Below are 11,468 nucleotides of genomic sequence, written 5' to 3'. Positions count from 1 at the left end.
CTTGAGTGACCCTTCACAAGCCTCTACATTCTAGATTTCAAGATCTAGTTTCTCTTGAGAGGGCTTGCCATCTATTTTTTCCCCCGTCTCTATTTCTCTGTCTCTCATTTATGTCATTTTTAGAATACGATTAATAACCTCTCATGTGTTTAGACTTATTTGTTGGGTTTTGCCTAACTTTTTATTTTTTACTTTTCTTTATTTTTATTTTTCATTTTTTTCAATAGGTTTTTGGGGAACAGGTGGTGTTTGGTTACATGGATAAGTTCTTTAGTGGTGATTTCTGAGATTTTGGTGCACCCATCACCTGAGCAGTGTACACTGTACCCAATGTGTAGTCTTTCATCCCTCACCCCTGCTCCTACCCTTCCGCCTGTGTCCCCAAAGTCCATTGCTTCATTCTTATGCATTTGCATCCTCATTGCTTAGCTACCACTTATAAGTGAAAGCATACGATGTTTTTCTCATCCCCAGGTTACTTCATTTCGAATTATAATCTCTAACAACTCCATCCAGGTTGCTGTGAATGCCATTTTTTTTCCTTTTTATGGCTGAGTAGTATTCCATGGTGTGTGTGTGTGTGTATGTATATGTGTATATATATACACATATATATGTATACACACATAGGTATGTATAGGTATACACACATACAATATATGTATACATATACACACACACACACCATGGAATACTGTGTGTATATATATATATATATATTTTATATATATATATAAAATAGTGTATATATATAGTGCAACAAAAATAAAATAAATAGATAGGGCTTAATTAGATATATATATATTTTTTTTTTTCCTGGAAGGAATCTTGCTCTGTCATCCAGGCCGGAGTGCAGTGGCACAATCTCGGCTCACTGCAACCTCTGCCTCCCAGGTTCAAGCAATTCTCCTGCCTCACCCTCCTGAGTAGCTGGGATTACAGGTGCCTGCCATCACACCCAGCTAATTTTTGTATTTTTAGTAGAGATGGGGTTTCACCATGTTGACCAGGCTGGTCTCGAACACCTGACTTTGTGATCCGGCTGCCTCGGCCTCCCAAAGTGCTGGGATTACAGGTGTGAGCCACTGTGCCCAGCCAATTACATGGTATTTTGATGGGAATTTCATTGAATTTGTAGATTGCTTTTGGCGGTATGGTCGTTTTCACAATATTGATTCTACTCATCCATTAGCATGGGATGTGTTTCCATTTGTTTACATTGTCCTTCAACAGTGTTTTGTAGTTTTCCTTGTAGAGGTCTTTCACCTCCTTGGTTAGGTATATTCTTAAGAATTTTGTTTTAATTTTTGCGGCTATTGTAAAAGGGATTGAGTTCTTTATTTGATTCTCAGCTTGGTTGCTGTTGGGGGTGTACAGCAGTGCTAGTGATTTGTGCACATTGATTTTGTATTCTGAAACTTTATTGAATTCATTTATCAGATCTAGGAGTCTTTTGGATGAGTCTTTAGGATTTCCTAGGTATATGATCATATCAGCAGCAAACAACGACTGTTTGGCTTCCTCTTTACTGATTTGGATGCATTTTATTTCTTTCCCTTGTCTGATTGTTCTGGCTAGGACTTCCAGTCATATGTTAAATAGAAGTGGTCAAAGTGGGCATCCTTGTCTTGTTGCAGTTCCTGGGGAGACGCTTTCAACTTTTCCCCATTCAATATAATGTTAACTGTGGTTTTGTCATAGATAGCTTTTATTACCTCTGTGTCTACTGAGATGATCATGTGATTTTGGTTTTTAATTCTGTTTATGTGGTGTATCACATTTATTGACTTGTGCATGTTAAACCATCCCTGCATCCCTGGTATCAAACCGACTTGATCATGGTTGATTATCCTTTGATATACTATTGGATTCAGTTGGCTCATATTTTGTTGAGGATTATTGCATCTATGTTCATCAGGGATATTGGTCTGTAGTTTTCTTTTTTTGTTATGTCTTTTTCTGGTTTTGTTGTTAGGGTGATATTGGCTTCACAGAATGATTTAGGAAGGATTCCCTCTTTCTCTATCTTTTGGAATAGTTTCAATAATATTGGTATGAATTTTTCTTTGAATGTCTGATAGAATGCAGCTGTGAATCCATCTGATCCTAAACACTTCTCTGGCAATTTTTTATTACCATTTTAATCTCACTGCTTGTTATTGATTTACTCAGTTTCCATTTCTTCTTGATTTAATCTAGGAGGATGGTTTATTTCCAGTAATTTCTCCATCTCCTCTAGGTTTTCTAGCTTGTGTGTGTAAAGGTGTTCATAGTAGTCTTGGGTGATCGTTTGTATTTCTGTGGTAGCAGTTGTAATATCTCCCATTTTGTTTCTCATTGAGCTTATTTGGATCTTCTCTCTTCTTTTCTTGGTTAATCTCACTAATAGTCTATCAGTTTTGTTTACCTTTTCAAAGAACCAATTTTTGTTTCACTTATCTTTTGTAATTTTTTTGTTTCAATTTCATTTAGTTTTGCTCTGATCTTTATTATTTCTTCTCTTCTGCTGGGTTTGGGTTTGATTTTTGTTTCTCTAGTTCCTTGAGGTGTGACCTTTGATTGTCTATTTGTACTCTTTCAGACTTTTCGATGTACGCATTTAATGTTATGAATTTACCTCTTAGCACTGTTTCTGCTGTATTCCAGAGGTTTTCATAGGTTGTGTCACTATTATCATTCAGTTCAAATAATTTTTACATTTCCATCTTGACTTCTTTTTAAAAAAAATTTTTTTTATTTTTATACTTTAAGTTCTAGGGTACATGTGCACAGTGTGCAGGTTTGTTACATATGTATACATGTGCCATGTTGGTGTGCTGTACCCATTAACTCATCATTTATATTAGGTATATCTCCTAATGCTATCCCTCCCCACTGTTCCCTCCCCACAATAGGACCCGGTGTGTGATGTTCCCCTTCCTGTGTCCAAGTGATCTCATTGTTCAATTCCACCTATGAGTGAGAACATGCGGTGTTTGGTTTTCTGTTCTTGCGATAGTTTGCTGAGAATGATGGTTTCCAGCTGCATCCATGTCCCTACAAAGGACACAAATTCATCCTTTTTATGGCTGCATAGTATTCCATGGTGTATATGTGCCACAGTTTCTTAATCCAGTCTGTCACTGATGGACATTTGGGTTGATTCCAAGTCTTTGCTATTGTGAATAGTGCTGCAATAAACATACGTGTTCATGTGTCTTTATAGCAGCATGATTTATAATCCTTTGGGTATATACCCAGTAATGGGATGACTGGGTCAAATGGTATTTCTAGTTCTAGATCCTTGAGGAATCGCCACACTGTTTTCCACAATGGTTGAACTAGTTTACAGTCCCACCAACAGTGTAAAAGTGTTCCTATTTCTCCTTGTTGACCCAATGATCATTCAAGAACAGATTATTTAATTTCCATGTATTGCATGGATTTCAGGCTTCCTTTTGTAGTTGATTTCCAATTTTATTCCACTGTTGTCTGAGGCAGTACTTGATATAATTTCAATATTCTTGAATTTATTGAGGCTTGTTTTGTGGTCTGTCATATGGTCTATCTTGAAGAATGTACCATGTGCTAGTGAATAGAATGTATATTCTGCAGTTGTTGGGTACAGTGTTCTCTAAATATCTGTTAAGTATTTGTTGTAGGGTATAGTTTAAGTCCATTGTTTCTTTGGTGACTTTCTGTCTTGATGACCTGTCTAGTCCTGTCAGTGAAGTATTGAAGTCCCCCACTGGTATAGTGTCGCTATCTATATCATTTCTCAGGCCTAGTAGTAATTGTTTTATAAATTAAGGAGCTCCAGTGTTAGGTGCATATATATTTAGAATTGTAATATTTTCCTGTTGGACTAGTCCTTTTATCATTATACAGTGTCCCTCTTTGTCTTTTTAAAGTGTTGTTGCTTTCAAGTCTGTTTTGTCTGATATAAGGCTATCTAATCTCGCTTGCCTTTGGTGTCCATTTGCATGGAATATCTTTTTCCACCCCCTTACCTTAAATTAATGTGAATCTTTAGGTGTTAGATGAGTCTCTTGAAGATAGCAGATAGTTGGTGGGTGAATTCTCATCCATTCTTCCATTCTGTATCTTTTAAGTGGAGCATTTAGGCCATTTATATTCAACATTAGTATTGAGATGTGAGGTACTAATCTATTCATCTTGATAGTTGTTGCCTGAATATCTTGGGTTTTTTTTTTCATTGTGTTATGTTTCATAGGCTTTGTGAGATACTTCAAGGAGGTTCTATTTTGGTGTATTTTGAGGTTTTGTTTCAAGATTTAAAACTCCTTTTAGCAGTTCTTGTAGTGCTGGCTTTGTAGTAGAGAATTCTCTCAGCATTTGTCTGAAAAAGACTGTTCCTTTCCTTCATTTATGAAGCTTAGTTTTGGTAGATACAAAATTCTTGGCTGATAATTGTTTTGTTTAAGGAGGCTAAAGATAAAGCCCCAATCCCTTTTAGTCTGTAGAGTTTCTGCTGCAAAATGTGCTATTGATCTGATAGATTTTCCTTTATAGATCACCTGATTTTTTTGCCTCATGGTTGTTAAGCTGCCTTTCCTTTGTCTTGACTTCAGATCACCTGATGACTATGTGCCTTGGTGATGATCTTTTTGCAATAACTTTTCCAGGTGTTTTTGGAGCTTCTTGTGTTGGATATCTAGATCTATAGCAAGGCCAAGGAAGTTTTCCTCGATAATTTCCTCAAATAATTTTTCCAAACTCATAGATTTCTCTTCTGCCTCAGGAACACCAATTATTCTTAAGTTTGATTATTTCACATAGTCCCAAACTTCTTGGAGGCTTTGTTCATATTTTTAAAATGTTTCTTCTTTGTCTTTGTTGTATTGGGTTAATTTGAAAGTCTTGTCTTCAAGCTCTGAGGCTCTTTATTTTACTGACCCTGTAGTGACTCTCTCTGCTTTTAAGCTTCCAAATATAGAATAATTTTTAAAACTTGTAATCTGTTCAGAGAAAAATGATAAAATTAACAACTTCACAACAAAATTTTAAGGAAAAGTTAAAGAAATATTGGGGGTTTAATCTAAGAAATATAAGTTTGGGATGAAATCTGGTAACGGGCTTTTCATGTTTGAGGTTATACAGGACACCAGCCTCTTTGCTCTGTGCCTGTTCTCTCACACAATGGCTGTAAATAGAAGGGATACTTCAAATAGAATGAACTTGCCTCTTCTGGCCTCTTCTGGCTGAGTCCACTCCAAAGGCCTCAAGGAGAAAGACAAGTGTTGTACCCCAGGCCTCATGGAGGCAGTTGGTCATTGGAGGTTCTTCTCTTGAGCAGGGCTCTCACAAAAGATTCTACAATGGTTAGGCTGGGTGTGGTGGCTCGCACCTGTAATCCCAGCACTTTGGAAGTCCCAGGTGGGCAGATCACGAGGTCAGGAGATCAAGACCATCCTCGCTAACACGATGAAACCCTGTCTCTACTAAAAAAAAAAAAAAAAAAAAAAAGTCAGCCAGGCGTGGGTGGTGGGCACCTGTAGTCCCAACTACTGGGGAGGCTGAGGCAGGAGAATGGCGTGAACCCGGGAGGTGGAGCTTGCAGTGAGCCGAGATCGCGCCATTGCACTCCAGTCTGGGCGACAGAGCGAGACTCCGTCTCAAACAAACAAACAAACAAACAAAGAGATTCTAGGATGGAGGGAAGAGAGATTTTCCTCACCTCCACTGCTAAGAGAGGTTATTTCCTAGCCCTTGGCCTTGCCTCCAGGCTCTTCTTTTTGGTTCTCACTGCTGATAGAGGCTTCTGTTGGTTTTGTTCTTATTTTAAATTATAGGACTTTTCCATTTTACTTCCCTGTCTTAACAACAGCTTTGAATACCTCTTCATTGTGTCTGAAATAAAGTTCTGACTCTTAGTTATGGCATTTATATCTCCTCACATCCTGGCCCTGATCTTGTTTAGCCTGTTTTTCAACAATCCGCTCACTGCCATCTATGCCCCTACATGGGCACAAGCACATGGGGATTTTCATGCTTCAGAGCCCCGTGTTCAAACTCAATCCAAATGCTGTTTCCTCTATAAATCTTCCCTGACTCCTCATCAATGCAATGTAACAATGGCTCAACATACATAGTTCTGTAATCTAGTTTATTACGTGGTGTTATAGTCTTAATTTTTTGTTGTTGTTGTTTATCTATGTCTTCCATAGACTGAGCTCTCTCAGGGCAGATTCTCTATTTCTCTGTTTTTATTAACCTCAACATCTAGCACAAGATCTGGCACAAAGACTTCCCTAAATAAATTCTGGTTGAACTGCCTATGCTCAGGGAAGATTGTGAGTTAATTAGAAAGGAAAGAGTTTGTGACTTCCATTTCCAGGCAGATGAGTTTGGGAAATACTCTCAACCTTTCCCCTCAATGGTCTTAATATCAAGACTTCTTTTCAATAGTCTGTGCCTGTAATTCATAAGTCCCAGGCTCTGAAAAGAACTGCCTGGGTTTGAATCTCGCCCCCTCCCCCGAGGCTGTGTGGCTTCTGGTGATCATTTAACCTTTAACTTTTCCTCAACTGTGAAAAAAAGGACTTCATGGATGCATCTTAGTTCTGCTGTAAGAATGAAATAAGATAATCCACATAAAAATAGCACCTCACATTTGTGGGCTAGGCACTGTTCTAAGCGCTTTACATACTGCCTTCTTTGTAACCACCACAAGAGCAGACCGCTGTTTTAATCACTAGTCAGATGAGAAAACTGAGGTATAGAGAGGCTAAATAACTTTACAATGTTTGTTCACTTAGCTATTAAGTGGCTGAGCTGAATTCTGCTTCTCAAGTCTGCCTTCTTAACCAATCTTGACGTTTATTTTATTTTTTATTAATATTATTTTAGTTTGCAAATCATAATTATATATATATATTTCTGGAGTAAAATGTGATGTTTTCATATATGTATACAACATGAAATAATTAAGTTAATTAACATATGCATCACCTCACTGTGAAAGTTGTCGGGATCAAAATAAAGTCTCTTGTGTTAAAAACCCTGACAAATAGAGCTGAGGAAAACCAAGAAGAGAGGGTTCTCATACACAAATGCCTCATAACTAGAACTATCACAAAAGGCTCAGCAAAAACCACAACTTTGTGCAAAGGCCATCAAAACCTTACACAAAAATACACTTCTTCAAGGATGTCTGCCTAGCAACTGCCTTTCCAACCTCCAACTGGCCACAACCCTTGTCATTGATCTTTGTAGCCAAGGAAAATTATCTTAAAACAACTGTTTTCCTCTCCATTACTTTTTCAAAAATCTTTGTCTTCTTTTACCTCCCTGAATACACCATAGTTGATTATGGCATGCATATTTCTATTGTAATATCTATCTCTGAATAAATAGCATTTTCTTTCTGAGAGTCTTCCTCTCTGCTTGTCATTTAGGTTGACATCATTTATCCATCATTTCTTGTGGTGAGAAATTTAAAATTTATTCTCAGCAATTTTGACATATACAATATATTGTTATTAATTATAGTCACCCTGCTGTGCAATAGATCTCAAAAATGAATTCCGCCTGTCTAAATGAATGTTTGTATCCTTTGATAATGTAATATTCTACACTCCTTTCATTAAGAGCATTAACTTGGGCCGGGCGCGGTGGCTCAAGCCTGTAATCCCAACTCTTTGGGAGGCCGAGACAGGCGGATCACGAGGTCAGGAGATCAAGACCATCCTGGCTAACCCGGTGAAACCCCGTCTCTACTAAAAAATACAAAAAACTAGCCAGGCGAGGTGGCTGGCGCTTGTAGTCCCAGCTACTCGGGAGGCTGAGGCAGGAGAATGGCGTAAACCCGGGAGGCGGAGCTTGCAGTGAGTTGAGATCTGGCCACTGCACTCCAGCCTGGGCGACAGAGCGAGACTCCGTCTCAAAAAAAAAAAAAAAAAAAGAGCATCAACTTCAACCACTTATTGTGAACTAGGAATACTATGATTCTTTAGCTTTTCTTCGCACCAGGATTTTCTGCTTCTCCATGTATTTTTTGAAATTCTTACAGAAACAATGTTAAAAATCAATGTATGCATGCAGGGCTTTTAGAAAAGCATTTGAAAATAGGTCATGCAGATAATTATCAAGGGTCACATCCAAAAGCAACTGTGAAAATACTACCTTGTGATTATGATGAATTGAAAGCTGCTGATGAGGGAAACAGCTTTGTTTTTGTTTTCCTTTTTTCTTTTTCTAGAGTCAGGCGCTCACTCTATCACACAGGCTAGAGTGCAGTGACATGATTATAGCTCATTGCAGCCTCGAAATTCTGGGCTCAACCGATCCTCCTGCCTTAGTCTCCCCAGTAGCTGGGACTACAGGCATGCACCACTATGCCCAGCTAATTATTTTTATATTGTTTGTAGAGACAGAGTTTCACTTTGTTGCCCAGGCTGTTGTTGAACTCCTTGGCTCAAGCAATTCTCCTTCCTCAGCCCACAAAGTTTTAGTATTACAGGTGCGAACTACCATGCCTGGCCTATAATTGTTTTTCTTTCCTTCGCTCTGGAAAGCTAGGAATATTTATTTACCTACTTATTTGTTTGTTCATTTCTAGGCAGTCTGGGCATTATCATTAAAATTTGTGGCATTTAATTTAGAAGTCAGAAGGGTGATGCCATGTAGTAATCACAATCTTTAAAAGCAAATTTCCCATTGTCAGACAACCAAAGTAACTGGCATAAATGTATGACAAATTGTGAAACAGTTGATTAAACCAGTTGCCAAATAGAGCTCTATTCAGATAATAACTCAGTGTTCAACACATTTTAGCACAGATTATGTGAAAAGTCTTTATTTAGCAAAAGCAGAGATCAAAACTGTTATCCTACTTCTATTTTCTCAAGGATAATATGATTATAATAATACTAACTTGATTGTCTTTGGTGTGAGCAATTTCTGGGCTCCATTCACTGGAAAGTACATTAAGTTTTGTCAGTAAATGATTTGACTACATAGCAGGAAAGAATGGAAGGTTAGAGTTTTTTTTTCTTTCCTTTTTAAAAGACTCCATATGTTACAGGTGATTGGCACAAAAGTAAAGTGATGTTAGCAAGGTTCTTATTCTTCCTATACCAATACATTGCGTTCTAATTTTTTGGATATTCCTCATGCATTGTAAGTTCCCATAGTTCCTTGGAAATATACTCCAACAGTGATGCTTTGGGGTCACACTGGTGCTGGTGGTGCTTCATTCCCAAAGGTCATGGGCAAACACGAAAAGGAAAGGATGGGCAGGGTGGGACTCATCACTGCAGGTTCATGCTGTTCTTTTAACCACATTGCCCTACTCTATGAACTGCCATAATGCAGTTCTTTACTTACCATGACCCAGATTTCACTCAAGCTAGACAACATCAATAGAAATAATGGTAACATATTTTTCCTCCTTTCCAACAGTTGTTATACCATGTTTGCTAGAACTTTCAGAAAATGTTGAACAATAACATGAAAATGAACATTCTTTTTTTTTTTTTTTTTTTGAGACGGAGTCTCGCTCTGTTGCTCAGGCTGGAGTACAGTGGTGCAATCTCAGCTCACTGCAGCCTCCACCTCCCAGGTTCAAGTGATTATCCTGCCTCAGCCTCCTGAGTAGCTGGGACTATAGGCATGTGCCACCATGTCTGGCTAATTTTTTGTATTTTTAGTAGAGACAAGGTTTCACTGTGTTAGCCAGGATGGTCTCAATCTCCTGACCTCATGATCCACTCGCCTCAGCTTCCCAAAGTGCTGGGATTACAGGCATGATCCACCACGCCAAGCCAAAAATGAACATTCTTGTCGTGTTCTTGATTTCATGGCATTCATGAAATATATGCTGCCTCTCCACAGCCTTCCACTACTGATAGAAACCAGGACTCAGTCTCAGAGCTCTTCCTGCAGAACTTAGGAACTTAGATGCTGTTGATGCATCAGTCTCCAACCAGTTCTACCCCCACAGCTACCACTAACTGATAGGAATGAACACACAGTGAAAATCATTGGTCATTAACACTCTAGAGTTTTGCCGTGTGTGAAAAGTATTCTTTTGATCTTATTTACTTAGAAATTTCTTTCATCATTTTTTTTCTTTTTAAACAAGGGTGCATGCTTAGACCATTTTCCAAGATGATTATATGCTTTTTTCATGTGGCTATTATTATCATGGACTAAATCAATTTCATAATGTTGAATCACTCAAGTTTCTGGCTGAACTATTTCTTGGCCATGATATAGATACTATTATTATATTTGTTAATGCTTTATTTAGTCTTTTTATATCTATTAATATATTAGCAAGTGATGTTTACCTTCAATTTTATGAAACTTTATGTTAAAACCATGTGTTAGTATCAAAGTTTTGCTAACTTACTAACAGCACTTGAGGAATTCCATCTTTTGCTATGCCCTAGAATTTTAAATTGTATAAAATTCATCTATTTCTGACAGTCTATAGTCTCGCCTGTAAAACCATCTGGGCTGAGTAATTTTTGGAATATCTTTTCAATTTTGTCCATGATTATTGGTATATTCACATTTTCTTCCTCTTCTTCAGTTACATTTGGCAATTTACATTTTCCTAAAAAATTTATTCACTTTATCTGTATTTTTGAATTTAGTCTTAAAGAGTTATAGCTATATTCACTTATAGCTGTGTTAAAGTGGAGACCAGACCTGAAGAAGCCCTGAGCAGATAAAGCCAGCTGAGTCTCATAAATGACCTCAACCTTGCTTTTACAAACAGAAGTGAAACTTAACTGGAGCTGTTTCTTGCAAATGCCTATACAATATTAAAACAACAACAACAACAACAAGCAAACAGAGCTGGAGCTCAACCAATCAGAAACAAACAACAAACTAATATAGCTACGGACTTTCCAATGGAATAAACAAAGAAGGCAATTGTATGACTGTAACCAAATATTTTCTTTGCTTTACTTCTGCGCTTGTTCTACAAAACAAAAGCTTCTACCAAAAAAAAGAGAAAAGTTTCCCCATTGTGTTCCCTTAATGGAGCTCCCAAACCACTTCTGATTTGCAGCTATGGATTCATGAATCGTTTGCTCAAACAAACTCTTTAAAATTTTATTGTGCCTCAGTTTACTTAACTGTTGTTATATTCTCTTGCCTATATGTTATATTCTAAGTCTAAAATATTTAAAATATTTGTTTTTTCTTTATCATTTTTACATGTTAGAATTGCTTATTTTATTGGTCTTTGCAAAGAAACAATTGTTGGATTAATGTATTCAACTCTATCATTGTTTTGTTCAATTGTCTACTTTTGTCTTTGCTATCCTCACCCTCCTATTTTCCATACTTAATTTATTTGTTCTTGTTTTCATAGCTCAATAAAAGCATTCAGGACACTGAGTACAGTTCTTTGGCTACACCATCTTCTTAATTCTCCTAAGACTTGGTCCCAATGTCATCAATTTCTAAAATATCTTGTTTTAATTAAAAAAACTTTTTTTTAGACGGAGTCT

This window comes from Trachypithecus francoisi, unplaced genomic scaffold (genome assembly GCF_009764315.1).
Source record: "Trachypithecus francoisi isolate TF-2019V2 unplaced genomic scaffold, Tfra_2.0 Lachesis_group4, whole genome shotgun sequence".
Lineage (NCBI taxonomy): Eukaryota > Metazoa > Chordata > Mammalia > Primates > Cercopithecidae > Trachypithecus > Trachypithecus francoisi.
Note: the sequence above shows the minus strand (reverse complement) of the source record.